Source organism: Leptonychotes weddellii, chromosome 1 (assembly GCF_054177405.1).
Source record: "Leptonychotes weddellii isolate Sample4059 chromosome 1, ASM5417740v2, whole genome shotgun sequence".
NCBI classification, from domain to species: domain Eukaryota; kingdom Metazoa; phylum Chordata; class Mammalia; order Carnivora; family Phocidae; genus Leptonychotes; species Leptonychotes weddellii.
This window is the reverse complement of record NC_138369.1, coordinates 154,934,224-154,957,694: the sequence shown is the minus strand read 5'-3', so window position 1 is coordinate 154,957,694 and position 23,471 is coordinate 154,934,224. Positions and strand designations below refer to the sequence as shown.

Genomic DNA, 23,471 nt, shown 5'->3' with positions numbered 1-23,471 from the left:
GAGTTCTGCCGTTCTCATTGATTGGTATACTTGGTTTTGGCTGGCTGTTCTTGCTGATCTTCTGGGGGAGGGGCCTGTTGCCGTGGTTCCTAAATGTCTTTGCCGGGGGCGGAATTGCCCCGCCCTTGCCTGGTCCAGGCTAAGTAATCTGGTTGGGTTTGCTCTCGGGAGCTTTTGTTCCTGCAAGCTTTCTGTACAGCTTTGGAGGATGAGAATGAAAATGGCAGCCCCCGTCTCTGCTCCGGAGGAACCAAGAACTCGGGGCCCCACTCCTCAGTGAGCCCCCAGAGAAAAGCAATCACTCCTGTCTCCCCGGTCTCCGGCCGTACTCCGAGCTCACCCGGCCTGTGACTGAGCGTTTCTATCTCTGGCACCCGACTCGGTGTGGAGTCTCCAAACCCAGCAGATCCCTGCGGTGTGCTCCCACTCCGCTCCTCCCAGCGGAGGAAGGTGAGTCTCCCCGGATCTGCCACTTGTTGGGTCCCTGCTGGAAGAGCAGTGGCCTGACTGTTCCGCGGATCACAGTTTATGGCCACCCCGAGCTGAGAGCCCACTCCTCGCCTCCGTCTCTGCAGCCGGCTTCCCTGCTCCGACACCCGGGAGCTCCTCCACACTTAGGCACCCTGGTCTTTCTGTGACCCCTAGGGTCCTGAGACCACACTGTCCCGTGAGGATTCCACCCCTGCTTAGCCACTGAAGCGACGCCCCTCAGCGAAGCAGACTTCTAAAAGTTCCGATTTTGTGCTCTGCTGCTCTATCACTTGCCGGTAGTAGCTGATGGAGGCTCCCGCCCCACGCCGTCTATCTTCCCGAATACCACCTCGGATTCACTTCTCCACACATCCTACCTTCCAGAAAGTGGTCACTTTTCTCTTCAGAGAGTTGCTGCTATTCTTTTCTTCGATCTCCTGTTGAGTTCGTAGGTATTCAGAATGGTTTGATGCCTATCTAGCTGATTTCCTGGGACCAGACGAAATTTAGGTCTCCTACTCCTATGCCATCTTGCTCCTCCCCCCGAATCTTTACATTTTTAATCTGGATGTCTGGAGATGGCATTAGCTGCTACTTGGGAGTGATTTAAGCCCACACAGGGCTTGATCTCATGACCCCAAGATCATAACCTGAGCCAAAACTAAAAGTCTGACATTTAACCAACTGCGCCACCCAGGCACCCCAGTGAGAGCCAAATTTTTAAGGAGTAAATAGTTGAATAGTTTAGGATTTCTTTCTTTAGCCCTAGAATGGAAATCTGATAAAAACGATAGTGACTTCTGAGTACTTGAAACGTAACAATAAAACCTAAAATATAATTTAAATGAGATTGTGCAAAACCTCCAGGATGTAGAAGACCAGATATCCTTCCGTCTTGGGCCTCACTCTGTAGGGAGTTGGGAAGGGGTGTCTGTGCAGTTTGGAACAGTAGCATTTGAGGTCAGTGTTGCTTTTCCACCTTTTCAGTCCAGCACAAGAATGCAGGATGCTTTTCCAGCCTTGGAATATCTGTAAACCAGTCTGTGAGGAATGAATAAAAGCATAAGAAAGGAAGGAGTAGGGAAGCTAATCAAAGGTTTTTTGAGTTTTTCACAAACACATTTCTCTTTCTTTTCCCTAGTGGTGATTCAGTTCTGGGATCATCATGTGACTCTGTTCTGTCATTGCCAGTTCTGCAGAAAACTTCCACCTTCAAGCACAAGGTACAAAATTACTGCATATTAATTTAGGCTCTCACTTAGGTATGATTTTTAACCTCTCATTTCAGGATGAAAGGCTAGCCTTTTGTTTACTAAAATGACATACACTTTCAGATGGCATCTCTGTATAATTTTGCCTTTCACTTCCTGAGTGAAATTTCCTCTACTAACTAGTTGGAGTAAGAGAACCAAATAAAATATTGTGTTGGCATATTCGGTTTCTGTCAGGCATCATCTCTTACTGAATAATGAAAGATGATGCCTGAGGCATGCTTTCATTTTCATGGTGGTTTGGGGCTTTCGTGGCCATATATTTTTCTGACCAATTTATGTCCTGATTTTATTTATTTTTAATTTATTTTTTTAAAAAGATTTTATTTATATATTTGAGACAGGGACAGAGAGAAAGAGAGCGTGAGCGGGGTGGGGAGTGGCAGAGGGAGAGGGAGAAGCAGACTCCACGCTGAGCAGGGAACCTGATGCTGATGCCAGGCTCGATCCCAGGACTCTGGGACTATGACCTGAGCCAAAGGCAGATGCTTAACCATCTGAGCCACCCAGGTGCCCCTATGTCCTGATTTTAGTTCATACTTTCATTTACTTTGGTTAAAATCAGATTATTATAAAATTTCCCCTATCCCAACTGGGAAATTCAAGAACGGTGTCCCACAAATGCTGGGATAGGTGGTAATGAGCAGAGAGAAAATAGACTTTTTAATTACTTGATTTTATCACATTTCCCCATAATTAAGACATATTTCAAGCACATAGAACATTTCAAAAAATGTTATAGAAAATGCAACCCTTTTGTTTTACTTGCTTTAAATAAAAAAAAAATAACATAAAACTATATAGATAAAGTTGAGACTACCCTGGGTACATTTCCCCAGTCTAACTTTCCCTCCCTCTCCTGAGATAAGCCCAAGTTAGTATGGATCATCTCAAATTTTTATACAATAACTAAAACAGCATGTATCTATAAGCAATACATAGCACTGTTCTGCATATTTGCTAGATTTAAATAAATACTATTATATTATACATATCATTCAGTAACTTACTTTTTTCATTTAATTCTGGTTTTGAAATCAGTCCATGATGATACATGTGATTCTAGTTCATTCCTTTTAACGTTGTATAGTGCTTCATTGAATAAATATATCACAATTTATCATTTCCTTCTGGTAGACATTTAGGTTAAACAAAGTTGTAATAAACCTTTCATGTACATACTTTTTTGTTTCCATGGGAAAAAGTATCTCTAGGTATAGCTGAATATTTTCATCTTAACTTTATAAGGTATTGCTAAATTGTTCTGTAAAGTGGATATGCCAATTTATCTTCCCATCACTGGATAGAAGTTTTGTATTTCTCCACTTCCACACCAAATATTAGGCTTTTGAAATTTTTTACTGAATTGATGATTGTGAAATGATATCTCATTGAGGTTTTTAGCTTGTGTTTTCTCGATTACTAGTGAGGATATAACCTGTTTTATTTCTGTTCGTCATTTCGGTTCCCTCCTTTGTGAATTTTTATTCATTTCTCTGCTGTTTTCTATTGAATAATTTGTATTTTTCTCTACATGTGTTCTGGACATGCATGAATTACAAATATCTTCTTGCAGATTGTAGCTTTTTTTAAAAAAATTTGTTTATGATGTTCTGTTAACAGAAGTTTCTATTTTAATGTAATCAGATGTATCAGTCTTTTCATTTGTGGTTGGCACTTTTTGTATTTTGCTTAAGAAGAATTTCCATACAATATCATATTTGCCCATTTTTATTTTTTAAAATTTAAAATTAATAAACTTTATTTTTTAGATCATTTTTAAGGTTCAGAGCAAAATTGAGTGGGAAGTACCAGAATTCTCCAGATATACCCCTTGTCCTCACCCATGTACAACCTCCCCAACTATTGACATCCTACAGTAGAGTGATGCATTTATTCCAATCAATTAACCTATATTAACACATTGTTATCACCCAAAGTCCTTACTTTACATTAGGGTTCACTCTTTTTCTTTTCATTAGTTTTCACTTGGTGTTGTACATTTTATGGATGACAAATACATAATAACATGTATTCATCAATGTACTATTATACAGAATGGTTTCACTGCCTTAAAAATCCTCTGTGCTCTGCCTATTCACCCCTCCCTCCACTTTAATCCTGGCAAACAGTGATCTTTTTACTGTCTCAATAGTTTTATCTTTTCCAGAAGGTTACATAGTTAGAATCATTCAGTATGTAGCTTTTTCAGATTGGTTTCTTTCACTTAGTTATATGCATTTAAGTTTTTTCTGTGTCTTTTCATGACTGGATAGATCATTTCTTTTTAGCACTGATTAATATTCCATTGCCTGGATGTACCACAGTTTATCCATTCACTTACTGAAGGACACCTTAGTTGCTTCCAAGTTTTAGCAATGATGAATAAATATGGATAGAGTTATTTTCATGTGAATACAAGTTTTCAATTCACTTAGGTAAATACTATGGAGTGTGATTGCAGGATTATATAGTAAGAGGATGTTTACTTTTATCAGAAACCACCAAAATGTCTTCCAAAGTGGCTGTACCATTTTGCATTCCCACCAGCAGTGAATGTTGCTCCATGTCCTCACAACCAGTTGGTATTGTCAGTGTTTGTATTTGACCATTCTAATAGGTGTGTAATGGTATGTTATTGTTGTTTCAATTTGTAATTGCCTAGTGACATATGACATTGAATATCTTTTCATATGGTTACTTTCCCTCTGCATATCTTTGATGAGGTGCCTTTTCAGGTCTTTTGACCATTTTTTAACTGGGTTGTTTTCTTATTGTTGAGTTTTAAGTGTTCTTTGTATATTTTGAGTAGCACTCTTTTAGTAAATGTGTCTTTTGCAAATATTTTATAAAATCCCCCCAAAATAATTATAAAATCGCTATTAGAGAGAGAACAATGACTATAGCAAGAGAATGTAAACAATCCAGAATGCTCATGTTGGAGAGAGTTCAGGTAAATCAGTGTTTCCCAAAATGCAGAACATATACCACAAGTATGATCATTGTAGCCTTCAGATGACTCCAGCCAGTGTCATTGTCTGAACTTAGCCACATGGAAGACTCTGAGTGAGAACCACCCAGTCTAGTCCAATCAACCCCTACAATCATGACACATAATAATAATAGTATTATTGTATCAATGTTCATTTTTAGGCTCATTGATTTTATTATGGTTATATAAGAAATTAACATTAGGAGAAGTTTGGTGAATGGTATATAAAAGCTCTCTGTGCTATTTTTGCAACTTTAGCAAGCGTAAGGTGATTTCATATTAATACCCCTAAAAATGAGACACAATAATAAATGTTGTTTTATGTCAAGATTGGAGTGGTTTATTTCACAGCAAGAGACAACCACAACACAAAGTAAAGTATTGTCACCTGAAGCTCATGGGCATGGAGATGGAGATGGACTTATTTTAAATTTATTTTTAATTTGAAATCATCTTACGCTTACTAAAAGTTGCAAAAAGAGAGAGCTTTTATATACTATTAACCCAGCTTCCCCTAATGTTAGCATCTTGCATAATCACAATAAAATTAATGACAGCAAAAAAAATAAACATTTGTATAATAATATCATTAACTAATCTAGAGACTTTGAATTTTCCCAGTTGGACCACTAGTGCCACTTTTCTAGTCCAAGATTTCATCCAGAGTCCCACTTTGCCTTAAGTTGTTATATTTTGTTAGCCTTCTCAAATGTATTATAATTCTTCTTTGTTTATCTTTTATGACCTTGACATTTTGAAGAGCAGGAACCAGTTATTTTGTAGAATGTCACTTGATTTGGGTTTATCTGATGTTTCCTCATGATTAAATTCAAGTTATGCATTTTTTGGCAAGAATATCACAGAAGCAATGTTGAAATCTCTTCAGTATATCGTATCAGGAGGTATAGTATTAAGACATCGCTTAATTCATGAGATCTTATGCAATTTCAATTTTCGTCGCTTGTTTAAGATAGGATCTAACATGTTTCTTCACTGTAAGGCTATTTTTTTCATTTGTAATTAATAAGTGTCTTGTGAAGAGATATTTTGAAATGATGCAAATATCCTGTTTCTTACCGTATTTTTATCTACTAATGTTAGCATCCATCTGTGACTCTTGCCTGCAATAACTATTACTGTGGTGTTTGCCTAAGGGTGTTTTTCTATTTCCTTCATTCCGTCTACATCTATCAATTAGAATTTGACTGTAATAAAAGCCATCACTTCTCATTTATATGTTTATTCAATTATTTGTTTATATCACTATGAACTGTAGATTATAACCCAATATATCAGTTATGTCATTGTTGAAATTGACCCAGATTTGGCCACCAAAATTCTTCAAGTTGTTCTTTAATGGATTCTCATCATTTTCTTTTTTTTTTTTTTAAAGATTTTATTTATTTATTTGACAGAGAGAGACACAGCGAGAGAGGGAACACAAGCAGGGGGAATGGGAGAGGGAGAAGCAGGCTTCCCGCGGAGCAGGGAGCCCGATGCGGGGCTCGATCCCAGGACTCTGGGATCATGACCTGAGCCGAAGGCAGACGCTTAATGACTGAGCCACCCAGGCGCCCCAAGATTCTCATCATTTTCTAGCATTTCCTTTCCTTTTGGTATCACAAGATATTCCAGAATTGTCTCATATTTTTCCTACATTGGCCCTGGAATCCACTCTTCGTCCAAGAGTTCTGGGTATTTTTCACTGGACAAAAGTATTTAGAAACTAAGATTTGGGAGCTAGATATTCTCATTACTACTGGACTAGTATTGCTACTTAGGTTTTCTCAGTGGATATACCTGGGCAATATATGTATGTAAACTAACCTATGCATATAGACATACCTGTACTTATTCCTATGTCTATTCGTTTTTTATATTAAAAACTGATAAGATACCTTTGATTTTAATCTACCACCATAGATTTCACTCTAGCCTTCTTTCATTACTTGTAACTCATTCTTCTAACAGAAAACTCAATCTCATTTCCACAATACCTTTATATACAAAAATTGACTTTTTAAAAATTTTTAATTTAATTTTTTTTTGTTTTTGTGGGTTTTTTTTGAGAGAGAGAGTACATGTGAATGGGGGGGGTAGGGGGAGAGGGAGAATCTTAAGCAGACTCCACACAGTGAGAGATCATGACCTGAGCCAAAATCTAGAGTCAGACACCCAACCAACTGAGCCACCCAGTGCCCCCAAAATTGACTTTCATAGCCCCCCTCTCCCTACTTCTAACTTCAGCTACTTTCTTGGCATTTCAGATCTTATAAAGGTAAGTTTGTCAATAGAGAAAAATGGAGACTACCAGTTCTGTAGAGTTATGCAGTTAAATAGTGCACAGGGGTTCAGGGTTGATAAGCAAACACAGACATTTAATTAATGTTTTTAAGTAACTCCATTTTACTAGGCTAATTTCAGATTGGTTTAAGAAAATCAATCATTTAATGGATTTTGTTGAGTGCAATGCTAACACCCTTCATCAGGATTTATAATAAAAATAGCAAACTGAGACTGAATATATCTGGTAATATATGTCAGACATGTCCCAGAAACTGAAAACAAACAAAATTAATATTATCCGTTATTTTAATTTTGTAAAGGATGTTGGAATACTCTTTCTGTGAATGATGCCATACAAAACTAGTTTGCACTGTTCTGGTTATATAGTGACAAGAATAAATGAATATCAATTAGACATTTGTTTTTCAGTTATTTTAAGCTTAAAATGTCAGCTCTATCATTTGAATAATGCATGTACCTATTTTAACTAATAGTCTTATTTTTTTCAGCTACTTAGTTTAGAAATGATAATTTTAGCTTTAAAGCATGTTTTGATTTGCAAATTTGTTACCCAATCTTTCTTAAAAATAGATTTCTAAATATCCATAACTTTAGAAATAAAGTACTTGTATTATGTTCATGAAAGTCCTCATCAGTGAGTTGGATATCCTGCATGATTTGTTTTTTTAAATATAGAAACAACAGTTGCCATGGCAAGTGTGAATTTTAGACTCAATATTCACATGAAGATTGTCTTATGAACTGTCATCAAACACATAAAGGGTAAATGTTGAACAAATTGTACCAGCTTTTTGCTGACTATCAAAGTATGCACAAGAGAACCTGAGACTTAGAGTAAGGAATTTAAATTTAATTCTGAGGAGTGATTTTCTTATAGTGAGAACTGTTAAACTCTCAGATATTCTCTTGAAGGTGGGGATTTAGAATTTATTCTCTCAAGGTCTGTATAAGCTAATAAATTTATATTTCCAAGATAATGTTATCTCACCTTAATGTAGAGACACAGACTTAAAAGAGTCTCCCAAAGGTTGCATTCTAGCCTTAAGATTCCAAGAATGCCATTTGCACGTAGAATTTGCATTGGAATGGGACCAAGGAGGCTTTCTGGTTCTACCTGTCCACAGAGAAGTGACATCTAGAGAAATGATGTGAGAGAGCTCAGGTGTGCATACCTATGCATTAGTAGGTTTGGACCGGAGCTCCCTCTGGTCGGTGTAATAGCAGGAAGAGCTTTTGTGTAGTATGCTACATTCAGTGTTTTTTTTTGTGTGTGTGTGTATATTTTATTATTATAACAACACTGTGAAGCAAAGAATATACTATTTCTTTTTTTTCTTTTTCTTTTCAATATATATATTTTTAAGATTTTATTTATTTATTTGACAGAGAGCGAGACAGTGAGGGAGGGAACACAAGCAGGGGGAGTGGGAGAGGGAGAAGCAGACTCCCCACTGAGCAGGGAGCCCGATGCGGGGCTTGATCCCAGGACCCTGGGACCATGACCCCAGTCGAAGGCAGATGCTTAACGACTGAGCCACCCTGGGGCCCCAAGAATATACTATTTCTTCGATACCTTCAGGGAAACTGAGGAACAGAGATTTTAGAGTACTTGCCTAAGGTCAAGAAGCAGAGTTAGCTTATTATGTGATGTGGCCATTGTTCTTTCCATTAACCTGGTGCTTTTTGTTTTCAAATATTTGGAATCAAATGTAAAAACCAGACAGAAACGAAGATTCCGTGTGTGTGGAGGCAGACAAAGACATACATGTTGGGGGAAAGAGGCCCAAAGAGTCCGTGGCTCACCAGCACTTCTCTAAGTGTCCTCTGAGAGGTGTTACACTGTATTAGTTAGGGCTTGATTCGGCCTGGTGTAACAGAAAAAAACAAAACAAAACAACAGCCTGTATACCAAATCAAAGATATTTCTCTCTCACTTAAAGGAGTTGGAAGTTAGGCACTCTATGGCTCATGCAGTGCTCCACAATGATCAAGGAGCCAGGTTTTTGCTGTCTTGCAGCTTTCTGGTCTTTAGTGAACATTCTAGAGATTCAACTACTACGGCTGAAACCATCACTGTGCATTCTGATCAGCCAAAAGGAGGAAGGGAGTGGCACAAAGAAAGGCATGCTCCTTACCTTTCAGGCTATTTCTAGGTTGTCACACGTATCATTTCCACTTACATCTCCTTGGTTAGAACTTAGCTGTGTGGCCAAGACCCACAGCAAGGGGAGCTGGAAATCTAATCTCTTGGCTAAGTAGCAGTGTGCCCAGCTAAGGCTGGATTGGGCTAATGAGGGAGAAGGGATGGATGGATATGAGAATTGGCTGTATCGATGACTGCTACATAGACCCGTTAAAGTGGACTCAGCTTTTAAAAAATAAATAAATAAATAAAGGAATTTTGTGGTCAAATAAGCCTCAGAAGTGCAAGATTAAGTAAGTTAAGCAGATCTCTTTAACACCAGCGGTAAACAGAGATGCTGATGAACACTCTAACAATCTAAGTTGAGATATAGCATGTAGAGTTCTCATACTTATTTGACCTTAGAACTCTTGACTCATGGAACAACTGCTGGGATGAATGGTCCACAGAGTATACTGTGAGGAAATGCTGCTCTTAACTGTTGAATCCATGATGAGTAATTCCTCTCTGTTCACTGCTGCCAAGTACTGACTGAACAAAGCATTGTGCCTCCTCTGATTTACTTAACTTGATTTTATTCTATGTGTAAGTCAGGGATATGGTGAAGCATACACAATAAGCATGACTAGGGAACAATTTGCAAATATAAAGGATTATAGAAATGCCAAGAAATTGGACATTAAAGAGGAAATTTTCAAATTTCTGCCTAAAAAATATGTCAAACAATTTTCAGATAGTTAATTCAGTGTTCTCTAATACCTCTATTAAGGGAGAGGGTGCTTTTGAATAACACAATAATAATAGCTACCACTTGCTCAACACACAGGGAACCTGGGGTGCAGTGACTGGACTGTGGACCACCCCAGACTGTGGACACACCCATGGCTCTGGACCAGGCACACCAAGTACCTGATAATCATGCTGTCTTTGCCTAGTTCGTTCACTCTCCCACTTTCTCCCTCCTTTAACTTCCAGCTTCTTCTCCCTTATCCTCACTTTCTTCATATGACCTGTTTCCTACCTCACTGTGTACTTATAAGCACTCAGAGGAACTTCTGCAGACTCCCCTGATCTACTTGTCCAACAGCCTTTGTATCTGTATACTTTATTTTCTTATCTGTTACACAGAAGAACTACACACATCTTATTCTAATGTCAGTCTCTCCCCTTGGGCACTAGATTTCATCCCTTTTGCATGGTCAAGGGCATTATCCCCATAGTTTTTACCTCTATCTCCTATATTACCAGTATTTTTTTCCTTTCTACTAGGCTGTTCCCACAGAAGACCTACCCCCATTTTTAAAAAAGGGAAACCATATAATTGTCTTTCTTTTATTGGCTTATTTAGCTTAGCATAATACCCTCCAATGCTATCAACATTGATGTAAATGGTAAGATTTCATCCTTTTTGATGGCTGAGTAATATTCCATTGTGTGTGTGTGTGTGTGTGTGTGTGTGTGTGTGTACATACCACTTCTTTTTTTTTTTTTTTTAAGATTTTTTATTTATTTATTTGACAGAGAGACAGCAAGAGAGGGAACACAAGCAGGGGGAGTGGGAGAGGGAGAAGCAGGCTTCCCACAGAGCAGGGAGCCCGATGCGGGGCTCGATCCCAGGACCCTGGGATCATGACCTGAGCCGAAGGCAGTCGCTTAACCGACTGAGCCACCCAGGCACCCCACACCACTTCTTCTTTATCCATTCATCTGTCGATGGACATCTGGGCTCTTAACATAATTTGGCTTTTATGGACATTGCTGCCATAATCATTGGAGTGCAGGTGCCCCTTTGGATCACGTTTGTATCTTTTGGGTAAATACCTAGTAGTGCAATTGCTGGGTGTATAGAGTAGCTCTATTTTTAACTCTTTGAGGAACCTCCATACTGTTTTCCAGAGTAGCTGTAATAGCTTGCATTCCCACCAACAGTGTAAGAGGGTTCCCTTTTATCCACATCCTTGCCACCATTTGTCCTGACTTGTTAATTTTAGCCATTCTAACTGGTGTGAGGTGGTATCTCATTGTGGTTTTGATTTATATTTCCCTGATGCTGAGTGATGTTGAGCGTTTTTTCATGTGTTGGCCACTTGTATGTCTTCTTTGGAGAAATATCTGCTCATGTCTTCTGCCCATTTCTTGACTGAATTATTTGTTTTTTGGGTGTTGCGTTTGATAAGTTCTTTATAGATCTTGGATACTAGCCCTTTATCTGATATGTGGAATTTAAGAAACAAAACAGAGGATCATAGAGGAAGGGAGGGAAAAATAAAGTAAGACGAAATCAGAGAGGGAGGCAAACTAAAAGAGATTCTTAACTATAAGAAAAAAACTGAGGGTTGCTTGAGGGGAGGTGTGGGGGGGATCGGGAAACTGGGTGATGGGCATTGAAGAGGGCACTTGATGTAATGAGCACTGGGTGTTATATGCAACCAATGAATTACTGAACTCTACATCTGAAACTAACGGTACACTATATGTTAACTAATTGAATTTAAATAAAATAAGTAAAAAGAAATAAAAAAGAGAGAAAAAGATTTTGTTTTGATTTCATTTTTCAATGCTTCAATTTGTAATGAACTGCTTGCTGCTTTCAAGTTTTCTCTTTTCTTCATGTTTAGCCTCTCCAGTCAGGCTTTTGGTTCTACCCTGAAACTGCTCATATCTAGGTCCCCAGTGATCGTCATGTTGCTAAAGCCAATGGCCAGTTCTCAGGCTTCATCCTTCTTGCTTGGCAGCATTTGGTGAGGTAGATTGCCCTCCCTCATACACTTTCTTCATTTGGCTCCTAGGACATTACTTTCTTCTGGTTTCCTTTCTATACCACTGGGCATTTTTCTGATCGAAAAATGTAGTGCATTAGTCATTCAGCATACCAAAACGGAGTCTCAGTCTAGTCTTTGGGAATCCCTAGGAGGTTTCAAAAGCAAAAACAGGGTGACTTAAAGTAGGCTGCTTATGTTCTTGAATTAGTTTCATCAGGTATAATGTAGAAGGGTTTGGACTGCATGGTCTTGAAGTTATCTGGCACTGCCCCCATTCTTAGAAAATACTATATGATCTAAAGTTAACCAGATAAAGAGACAAAAAAAAAACAACCCAGTATTCTATTGTATAATCCATTCTAACCATGTTGGGGCCTTAGGTTAATCTCATAGCTCTTTTGAGCCTTAGTCATCTCATCTGTTACATGGGGAATAATATCTTTCCTGCCCTTCTTAAAAAATGGTTATAAATATCAAAACAAATGATATTTTGTAGATGAATTTACTTCAAGAATGCTGTAACACTATGTGATAAGGAGGGGGATGTGTACATTGTCTTAAAAGCACAGCGGAGTATTTTGATATAAAAATTTTACGATGTGACATTCATTCCCTCTGATAGTCTTTTCCATTACAGGAAATGTGAACTTCATTTTCAGTTGCTCAGGCCAACCCAATCTTGGGACGATGCATTTCTTTTTTGTTCCTCTTAGAGTCAACCATATTAGAAAATACTTGAATTTCTACCTTCAAAATCTGCCTGACAGTCCAGTCACTTCCTACCACATTCCGCCAACTTGTCAGCATCTTTCTGATACATACTACCATTGTCTTTCACCAGGATTGTTGCAAGAGCTCCCTGGACTCTGGCTTTTGTACTTAGCCCAGGTAGTCTGTTCTCTACACATCCGCCACCGTGGGCTTGCTATAGCATTTAGATATTATGTTACTTCTCACTCAAGACCCTGCATAGGTTTTCAGTTTCACTCAAAATAAAAGACAGTTTACTCATAATGACCTACCAGAGCACACTCCACTCTCCTTACCTCTCTGAATGCATCTCCTGCTGACTTTACACAGTCTGTTTCTTCTGCCTTGAACTCTTATTTCTCAAATTTCTACATGATTAATTCCCTTCCCTCCAAAATTTGTGCTCAGAGGTCATTTTCTCGATACCTTGGCTTCCCTATTTAAAATCGCAGTCCAGGGCGCCTGGGTGGCTCAGTTGGTTAAGCGACTGCCTTCAGCTCAGGTCATGATCCCAGGGTCCTGGGATCGAGTCCCACATCGGGCTCCTGGCTCAGCGGGGAGCCTGCTTCTCCCTCTGACCCTCTCCCCTCTCATGCTGTTTCTCTCCTGCTCACTCTCTAATAAATAAATAAATAAATAATCTTTAAAATCGCAGTCCATTCCACCATTGTGACTCTTCTAATCCCCCTCCATAATTTTTATTTTTCTATATCATCATCATCCTCTAACATACCATACCATACACATATTTATTATATTTATTATTTATTGTCTCCCTTTCCCAGCTGAATAATGCAGGGGTTTTTGTCTTTTTCTTTTTCCACTAATGTATTCCAGGCACTCAAGAGAGTACCTGGTATGTAGTTGGCATTCGATACTTCTTAAGTGTCACATGATTAAGTTCTGAAGGCATTACTGCTAAGTGGGTATTATATCTGTTTTGTAGCTACATAAATGGATATGTGGAGAAGCCAAATAACTTCTCCAACACCACACAGTGGGGAAACTGCATGGCCTGGATTCAGGCCACAGGTTTTGCATCGTACCACTATCGTGTCTTATTTTGTATCGTGATTCTGATTGCTATGTCCAGAGCCAGAGGATGAGAATGCTTCAAAGGAGGGGCTTGTCAGTGGGCTCAACAGCTTTCCGAAATGCCAGAAAGAAGGAAGATTAAGAAAAAAGGCTACGGTTCTTTGTAACTAGATGATAGTGATCTTTGTAAAAGCTGGTTCAGTAGCATTGGAGCCAAAATCAAAGAACAGTGGATGAGAGAGTGAATGGAAAGTAAGTAAAAGGAGAATGGGAATAAGTACGACTCTTCAAAAATTCTGGGGATGAGAAGGAGAAAGATTGGAGTTGCAGGGAAACAAAAGATTTCTTTTTTTAGGATGAGTAAGACTTGAGCATATTCATAGGAAGAGGGAAAGGAGGTTAAAGATGGGGAAAAATGTGGGTATAAGTATAGAGGTAAATAGAAGGGACTGCTTTCTAGGAAGAGCCAACTTAGTGGGTAAAGTGACACGTGGACATTCATGGAATTTCCTGACCAGGTTGTTGTGGCTATGCTGTGAGGCATGGGGTCTGTGGTAAAGCAGGTATTAAATCTTCCCTCCACTTCACTTGTCCTTGTCCCTTGAAAGAAACTGGTCCCATTTTCCTGAGAAGTTTTTCCTACAAGTTAGTACTTTTGTCAGTCCTCCTACCTCAGTTCCAAATACCACTGTCTTCTCGCTCTGAAGCAGATGACATTATCTTTGAGGGAAGAGAGTAGCCAGCAGGCACAAGTTCTTTCAACTCATCTCCTCACTTCTGATCTTGCATCATCACTGACCTTTACCTCCTTTCCTCCCATCTCGATGGAAAGGCATCCTGTTTTTCCCCAAGGTTAAAATTTAAGTCTAGAATCATCATCTGTCCTTAAAGGTATTTTTTATAAATTTTTTTTTCATTCTGAAACTATTCATCAAGTTCTTTTTTTCAAAAGATTTTTATTTTTTTAAGTGATCTCCACCCAATAAGGGGCTTGAACTCAAAACCCTGAGATCAAGAGTCTGCTCCACCGACTGAGCCCAGTTAGGCGCCGCATCAAGTTCTTCATCTGTACTGATAAACAAGATCTCCTGTATATAGAATATTCCCTCTAGATATCACTTTTCTGAATTTTCCACCAAAATATAATGATTTCCTTTATTAAAACAACATGTGTTTAACTGACTATTATTAAACCAACATGTATCTAAGTGACCACACTGGACATTATATTTGGCATTGGAAAAACCTAAGATAAGTATCTTCAGGCATATAGACTGAGGAAGATAGAAACATAAACAGATTATAATACCATGTATTAAGTATAATAGTGCCTATTTTCACAGTAAAATGGACATCTTTTCCCATGGGATGTTCTTCCTATAATTTTCTTTTTGAGTGACACAGATTTTCTTTGTTCTCCTAAGCTCATTTGAATTGAGTTTCTGTGGCTTGGAGAAAAAGAATATTGATTAATAGACTCAAGTCATCTAACTCAGTAATTGTCAGAGGAGACTTCCAGGAAAGCTTTGTGGAAGAAGTAATGAGTAAAGTGAGTAATTATTAAATGAATAAGAATCAGGCTCTAGTCAGAGTAAGTAAGGGGCAAAGGTGGGTATGAGGAGGCAGTCAGGGTAGAAGAAATAGCACCAATAGAAGTTCTGAGGGGAGACACAGCTTAGTGTGTGTAGGAAAATGTCAGTTGGTTTCTCTGGAGAGGGAAGTACATGGCAGGAAACAGCAGGTGAAAAGACTGGAGAAATGGCCAGGTATCAGAACACAGAGTATCTCAATAGGTCATGTGAGTGACTTTGGACATTGTCTTTAGGTATGGGGAGCCAAGCAGGGGAGTCATATGACCAAGTTTGGCTCCTGGTAGGATGGATATAAAGAGGACAAGTCTTAAAACATATCATCTTCAATCTTGAACCCATTTTCTGATTGCCAACTCCCCCTACACTTCCCGTTGCTTCATTTTTTTTTTTTTTAAAGTAAGAGAGCATTTATGGCTCGCTGCCACTTAAAGATGTTGACCTTCCCTGCTTAGCATCTCACATCAGTATTTTAAATCATATTCATGGACATCTTTGTTTTGCAATTGGGAGAGGAGAACAAAACTCAGGATGAGAGGAAGGGTTGAACACCAGAAAAGTGAAACAGGAGAGAGGGCATTTGTGCCCAACAGTTCCTTTGAACTAAGTTTGATCCTCATTTTGAGAGTGAATGACTTAACCACACTGATGGACTCTGGCAGAAGGCGTTTTATTCAAGATGATTGGGATCAGTAGTTGTTTAATGAAAAAGTTTTATAAAATATGGAATAATAATCTTTTTTAAAAAATTAGTTTCAGAGGTAGAATTTAGTGATCCATTAGTTGCATATAACACCCAGTGCTCATCACATCAAGTGCCATCCTTAATGCCCATTACCCAGTTACCCCATCCCCCCACATACCTGCCCTCCAGCAACCCTCAGTTTGTTTCCTGGAGTCCAGCGTCTCTTATGGTTTGCCTCCCTCTCAATTTTCATCTCATTTTATTTTTGCTTCCCTTTCCCTACGTTCATCTGCTTTGTTTCTTAAATTCCACATATGAATGAAATCATATGATATTTGTCTTTCTCTCACTTATTTCACTTAGCATAATACACTCTAGTTCCATCCATGTTGTTGCAAATGGCAGGATTTCATGGAATAATAATCTTAACAGAAGGTATATATCTTTAATTCTATTTTAACCTAAATAAATATACTATAAGTAAAAATGATTTGCCAATCTTTTGATTTAGGGCCAAAACTAATTAGCTGCACTGATTAGAAATCTTTGTTTTTCTTGAAACCACAGCCTCAATTTGTCACATTTAAGTTTCTTTAAACTGATGTAAAAATTAAATTAATTATGAAACAATTTAATATAGAATTCTTCTAGATTTTCTCCAGTCTTTTACAGTTGCTTCTTATAGGCCTCATTTGATAGCAATATTTGTAGCAACTTTCCTTTGGAGGGATTGTGTGACACTATAAAAGGGCAACATGAGGAATCTTTCTGGTGACAGAAATGTTCTGTATTTTGACTGCTTTAATGTCAATATCCTGGTTGTGTTATTGTCTTATAGTTTTTCCAGATGTCACTATTGGGGGAAATTACTAAAGGGTACATTGGATCTCTCTGTATTATATCTTAAAATTGCATGTGAGGCTATAATAACCTTAAGTTTAATTAAAAAAAAATATTTATTGAGCCGCTGTTATGTGCCAGGCACTATTGTAGATACAGAAGATATTGCAGTAAATGAAACACAAAAATCTCTGCAGTTATAGAGTATACATTCTAATAGAGGAGAAATTCTAGTGGGTGAGCCCAAATTTGCCCAGTATTCTGCCTTGGCATGAAACACAGTGCCATTCTGGAGGATGGAAACATGGACGTCATAGGGTCATTTAGAAATAGTGTCCTTGAGATGGTCATTGACAAGGCATGTTCTCATGGCAGATGGAGAAGTTGTTCCAAATTACTTTGCAGGCAGCAGATGTGAGTGAGTGGGAGCCCAATCTAGAGAAAAAGGACATGGGAGGTGCAACATAATGATTCCAGTTGACTTACTGGCTTGTGGGTACATTAAAAAAAAATGAAAGCTTTGTGGAGGATGCTGAGGGTCTGCTGCTATCAGATGGAAGGCTATTGAAAAATTAACATTTGGGCTATATTTTCTGCCTTAGTTAAAAGCATCATCTACTTTGTCCCTCAGGCAGAGAAATATTAATGTCTTACTTGTCTCTTCTCCTTCCTAACACTCTAATCTGTCTACCTGGAATCTCCACCTCCTCACTTTCTCTAAACTTCCAGTATAAGTTTGATTGCTTTAACTCCTCAGTATCTATTCAGTAGTTTCATTTGTTAACCAAAATCTCACCACCATCATAATTCATGATTTACACTGTTTTCCAACTTACCTTTTAAAAATAAAAATCTGATCATGTCACACTTCTGCCTAAGGTTAGCCCCAGGTCCAAAATCTATAGACCGGCTTACAAAATGCCTCAGTACCTCACCCTATCAGATATTTCAGAACTCTGTTCTAAGCAGTCCCTGCAACATGCCCTGTCCTCATCGCTGACTTCCTTATCATCATCCTTATCATTCCTTGTATTTACATATACTTTCCCTACCATCTGAGTTCCCACCTTGCCATTCTGCCCAAACTCCAACTCAAGATTTAATATCTGTCCTAACATAACCTCTTTTCTGGAACTTTCCCTAAAATCCTCACATCTCAAAGTCAAGGAAAGGATTCTTTTACCACCGTAGCAGTTTCTATACAGCTGTCTTATAGCATTTGTCACACTGACTTGCAGTTATCTCTTGCTGAGTCTCTCTCCACTACAAGTCCTGCCACTAAGTAATACAGGAGGGATTGGGAAATCTTTCCAAAAGTAGATTCCTTCCTGTAATTGTTTTGGGGAGGAATTTTTCTCCTTGCTCATTTCTCCGTTTGTGCTTTTGCATTCTCAATCCTGGAGTGTTTGGATGTTCAGTTTTCTCTTGGAGGCAAAAAAGATCAAACCCAGCAGCACCCCGCCTTCCCCTCGCTCCCCAACCCACTGAGCTCTTTGCCAGTGTCCAGAATATGCCTTTATGTCACCTAGAAATGATTTACTTGAAAAAATAATCACCATTTGTCTTCCTCATTTGTTCCTTCTATTGACCTTGTGCTAAGGACAGCAGCTATTATCCCAACCATGTTCATACTTGAACCTTTGATTCAGGGAGATTTGTATGAATTCAGGTATTACTGTACTATGAACCCTGTCTCAGAGATCATCAGTTTTTTAAAGACTACTCATACAAAGGACACTATGTATTACTGAGCTTGAGATCTCTGTCTGTAAATTTGGTTGTCATCTATGTAGTGCCTGAGGTTCTTTAACATCAAAGAAATATATAGTGCTCTAATTTATCCACATCCTTACTATATCTACCAAGGAGATGCTATGTTGTCATGCTGATATATTCAGAACATTTCAGAGCCACACAGACCTTTACACTACTCTGCAAAATAATTATCAGAGCTTCTTGCATTTGCCAGTGCTTTTGTAATGATACACGGATAGCAGTGGATATCAAGGTCCAAAGAAGGACGGTTAGAGTGCCCTGAGACATACTCTGTGTTTTTATTAACACCTTAACTCACCCGTCCTACATTTTTTTCTGGTCTCATGCTATATTATTATTACTATGGTCATGCATCATAATCACGTACACACACACACACACACAGTGACACATACACATACACAGAGTGATGGATTATATATTTCTATTGTTCTCCTGAAGACCCTTAGTATTATGCATGTGATTTCACACTTAAAACATTTAACAACACTAAATTGAAAGCAGAAGAAGCAGGGGAGGGAACAGAAGGTGACAAATGAAGAGGGGGAGGGAGAGTGGGAAGGCAATGTGTAGCAGGAAGAGGCAAGGCATATGAGAAAACAGGGATGTGTCAAATTCATAGAAAATAGCAAGCCAATATCTGATTGATGGCATGCATTTATCGTGTGTCTCACGGTGCTTCAACCTAAGGGGTGCTGTCAATGAGAAAGGTAACTGTGTCACAGTGGCAGAGATCCCTATGTCTGCAGTAGCCATGGGTATAAAATTACTGACCTAGAAGTTGTTCTCCAAAGACTGGAGCATAGTGTTGCCTTCCTTTATTTATTTTATTCTTTCCATTCACATTTAGGAGGAAATCCCATCTTTTTGTTGTTGTTGTTCCAGAATCCCTGGAGGGCAGATTTATTCACCTACAGTTTCCAGAAGCCATCTGATTATAATCACCATGGGTAAGTCCAAAATCCCTACACTCACCTAGCAGTAAAAACAGTTCAGAGAGCAAATAGCCCAGCTCACTGAGCTGCTCCCTTCTCTGGCACTGTCCGTGGGCTTTGTGCTTCTTCAGTGCCAGACAAGCAGAAGTGCACAGTGGAGGGGCGCCTGGGTGGCTCAGTCGTTAAGCATCTGTTTTTGCTTGGGTCATGGTCTCAGGGTCCTGGGATGGAGCCCCGCATCGAGCCCCACAACGGGCTCCCTGCTTGCTCCCTGCTCTGCGGGACGCCTGCTTCTCCGTCTCCCACTCCCCCTGCTTGGGTTCCCTCTCTCACTGTGTCTCTCTCTGTCAAATAAATAAATAAAATCTTCAAAAAAAAGGAGGGGGCACCTGGGTGGCTCAGTCGGTTAAGCGTCTGCCTTCGGCTCAGGTCATGATCCCAGGGTCCTGGGATCGAGCCCCCATATCGGGCTCCCTACTCAGCGGGGAGCCTGCTTCTCCCTCTCCCTCTGCCTGCCACTCCCCCTGCTTGTGCTCTCTCTCTGTCAAATAAATAAATGAATAAAATCTTTTAAAAACAAACAAACCAAAAACAAACAAACAAAAAAAAGTGCACAGTGGAAAGAAGGGCTTTGAAGTGGCACAGACCTGAATTGCAATTCTAGCTCTGAAATAATATGACCTTGGGAAAATTACCTAACTTTTTCAAGTCTCTATGTCCTCAACAAGATTATTGTAAGGACTAACTGTACCAGCATTAATACCTGGCATACCAAGTCCTATAAATGGAAGTTTCTTTCTTCTTTATATCTACCTTAGCTGTTCACTCTTTGGGAATCTCAACTTGGACAGAAATGACCTCCCTAAGATTCTGACTTCTCGAGACATACGTGCTAACTCTGGAAGTCTCTGCCGGCCACAATCAGCAGGGGTGCTATCTTGGGTAGGAAGCTGTCCCAGTGGATGTGGTGGCTTCACTGATAGGATAACTTCCAGAGTCACTATCACAAAGAGTTACAGCAGGGCAGGGAGAAAACCAAAGGGTTCTTGTTGAAGGAACTGTGTTGATAACCAAACACGCGGGCAAGGGCGTAGCTGGAGGAAAGTCTAAAGCCAATCTGGAGATACAGTGTCAGGACAGAACAACTAAACTGTTTAATGACCTTATTAATGCCTGGGTTTAGCCAAGTCTAAAACAAGCCAGGAGACTCCTCCTGCATGACAGGTTTACTGGCCTTGGTCACTTTTGCCCTACCTCCTGCCTTACTCTGGCATGATTTCATGCAGATTGCTAATGACTTAACACTAACAGTCTGAAAGATTACACAAAGATTTGCAAATCTCCTTTTGATTCCCTAATCCAGCAAGTAAGCTGAAACCTTGGTCAGAAAATATTTCCTAGATATCTGTACTTTCTGTTATTGTGTGGCTAGTTTCTTTAGGGAATCACTAAGGTTTTAGAGCAAAAAATTCTGAATATGATCCCAGGAAGACACATCTGAATTTTGTCTGAAAAATGCAATCATGGGAGAGTAGGCCCTGAAGGATGGACAAAATTTGAGTGAGTCAAGAAAAATGAGCAGGCCATTCTTAGTTGAGAAATGAATGAATTCATGGCAGTGGGGATGATCCTGGCTTAGTCAAAGTTTAAATACCAGGTAGAGAGGTTTCAACTAGAAATGGAGGAGGCAGGAGGAATCTCTGTGAGAAGATGTTAGCACCCACAAACTTTCAAGCCCTTCATACCTGACACAATTAGACAATATGTGGGTTTAAAAAAAAAATTTAAGATTTAATTAAAAAAAAAAAGATTTCATTTTTAAGTAATCTCTACACCCAACATGGGACTCCAACTTACAACCCCAAGATCAAGAGTTGCATGCTCTACTGACTGAGCCAGCCAGGGGCCCAGCAATATGCATTTTTGAGCACTAAGCAACTTACTTTATAACTGGCAAGAAATCAGAAAACATTTAAGTGTTCAGACTATTTCCTGTCAAGGCTTTAACAGTCACCCCTCATGTGAGAAGCACAAAGACCCTACATGACACTGTGGAAAGTTTCACTGTTAATAACGGGGTCCGTGAGTTCCTGAGAACCCCTGTCAGGTGGTGATACTATGTCTCAGAGTGCTAAGGTTGGAAAAAGAGGACTTGATAGATATCTTTCATCTAAGAGTTATTTATTTATTTTTTGTACTTGACACTGCTTTGAAGGTATTGAGGAAGAGCAAAAACAGCACCTTGCAAGGACAGTGAGATATCATTTACTTTTAATTACTCCCCAGCTCTCATCCTTAATTACCTACTATGTTAGCTGGGATTTATTGCAGAGCAATAATAGTGATGCTTTGCATTTACATAGTCCCTTTCTCCAAGGAGTTCAATGTACTCATAGTTATGACTTCACTATTAATCTAAAAATTAAAAATGTTAAAAAAAAATTACAGGGCGCCTGGGTGGCTCAGTCGTTAAGCGGCTGCCTTCGGCTCAGGTCATGATCCCAGAGTCCTGGGATCGAGCCCCACATCAGGCTCCCTGCTCAGCAGGAAGCCTACTTCTTCCTCTCTCACTCCCCCTGCTTGTGTTCCTGCTCTCGCTGTCTCTCTCTGTCAAATAAATAAATAAAATCTTCAAAAAAAAAAAAAATTCCACGGATAAGGAAGTTATAAAGGAACTATCTTCCCATTTTTCAGGTGGGACATATCCTAGAGATAGTTCACAGTAACAGCCAAACTTGAGGGACCCCGATAATCACCTTTCCCCTCTATATTTTACATGTTTTGTTTATTATACATGGTTCTTATGTTTGCTGATTAAAAAATATTTTCCAAGATATATAAAATGAAAATATCACAAAAGATTAAATAGTAATAATCCTATCAGGAGTGCAATACCTTGTCCACTCCAAGATTCAAATAATGGATCCCAACTTTTTTTTTTTTTTAGTATGAAAATTCTTGCACAGTAGCAAAATATTATGAATATGCCAAAAGGATAGAATTTGCATCTTTAGGTCCGTTGATTAGAAAATATGTAATTAGAAAATTTACTGTGAATTATGCCGGAATATTTTTTATTCCATCCATTATCCTAAAAAAAATCCTGTGAGATAAGTGAGGGTAGCTCTAATTAACATCATTCTGTAAATGCAGAATGTTATTCACTCCAGTCTACATTCAATGAGCTTATACCCTTATTGCTTCAGACCTTGTAATCCCATTGCTTCTCAGAGGTCTGCCTCCCAGTGTTGAGAACAATTGGTTTAAGTTTTAAAACCATTGTTTTCAGGAACAACTGCTCATATACAGAATAATTATGTTGAACTTAAAACAAAGAACTGAAGAACATCATTCAACATTCAAGAGCTCCTCGGTAGTTGGTGAGCTACCCTGTAGGGTTAAAACTACTTAGACATTAAAACAATGGAATTTACATGCTTCAGAGGGTTTCTTTCCCCTTATCTTGTCTGTTAGAATTAATAAGTTAGAAGCATTCTGCTCAGAATGGAGGCTTGATTGCTTGCCTTTTGCTAAGGATCTGAGACGTGAGGAGACTGCAGTTTGAGATATTTACAGAGTAAGCACCTTTTGGACCCGAAACTGCCTTGCATAGTTTCTGTCTTTATATCTTATTGTTTGTATTTAAACACACTCTACTGCTAATAAACACATACTAGAAATTACAAGGTTTTTATGCCCAGGCTAGAGATCGTAAGGTAAACCAAGTGCTTTTTTTTTTTTTCCCCCTAATTTTTTTCCCCCTATTTGAGTAGTAAATTATGGCACACAAGATCAAGAAGTATCATGATCATCTTCTTCTAGAATTTTGTTTAGTAGTCTTCCCCTCTGGTTGTTATAGATAATCTTAGAAAACAAGTGAAGTTTGGAAAAAGGCAATGGGATTTTTTTTTTTTT

General features: G+C 38.9%; 1 long non-coding RNA gene across 2 annotated transcripts in view; it reads left to right on the top strand.

Moving 5' to 3' along the window:
- The window catches only part of LOC115945077 (uncharacterized), a 192,885-nt gene that overhangs the window by 9,508 nt on the left and 159,906 nt on the right, over positions 1-23,471 (top strand). For both annotated transcript variants that reach the window (XR_014138614.1, XR_014138618.1), the window contains exons 2-3: positions 1,613-1,694; positions 19,507-19,571. This is a non-coding gene — a long non-coding RNA (uncharacterized LOC115945077). The remainder of the gene's footprint in view (positions 1-1,612; positions 1,695-19,506; positions 19,572-23,471) is intronic.